This window comes from Orycteropus afer, unplaced genomic scaffold, assembly GCF_000298275.1.
Source record: "Orycteropus afer afer isolate SDZICR_OR568_19922 unplaced genomic scaffold, OryAfe1.0 scaffold00481, whole genome shotgun sequence".
Classification (NCBI taxonomy): Eukaryota; Metazoa; Chordata; class Mammalia; order Tubulidentata; family Orycteropodidae; genus Orycteropus; species Orycteropus afer.
Genome location: NW_006922068.1, coordinates 1,904,094 through 1,904,734, shown reverse-complemented (window position 1 = coordinate 1,904,734; position 641 = coordinate 1,904,094).

Here is a 641-nt window from a genome sequence, read left to right as displayed (position 1 = left end):
AGCAACAAAGGAAATGATAACATGATTCATAAACATAATGAGCCCAGCATACAAAATATTATGGAGGAAAGAAACCAGGAATACCATTCAAATACACATAAAAAAATGACAGCAACCAATTCATACTTGTCATAATTACACTGAATGTCAATGAATTAAATGCACCACTCAAGAGACAAAGAGTTGCAGAGTGGATAAGAAAACAAAACCCATCAATATGCTGCCTACAAGAGACACACCATAGAGTTAAAGACAAATTAGACTAAAAATCAAAGGTTGGAAAAAGATATATCAAGCAAATTGCAACTGTAAGGGAGCAGGAGTGGCAATATTCATTTCTGACCAAATTGACTTTAAGACAAAAACCACCACAAGAGAAATGGAATGGCATTATATAATGATTAAAGGATCAATTCAACAAGAAAATACAACCATCATAAATATTTATGGAAACAATGAAAGAGCCCCAAAATACATAAATCAAACTTTAAAAGAGTTGAAGGCAAATAGATAACTCCACAGTCATAGTGGGAGACTTTAATACAGCACTTTCAATGAAAGATAGAACAACTGGAAAGAAACTCAACAAAGATGCAGAAGAGCTAAGCAATACAATCTACCAACTTGCCCTGATAGACATC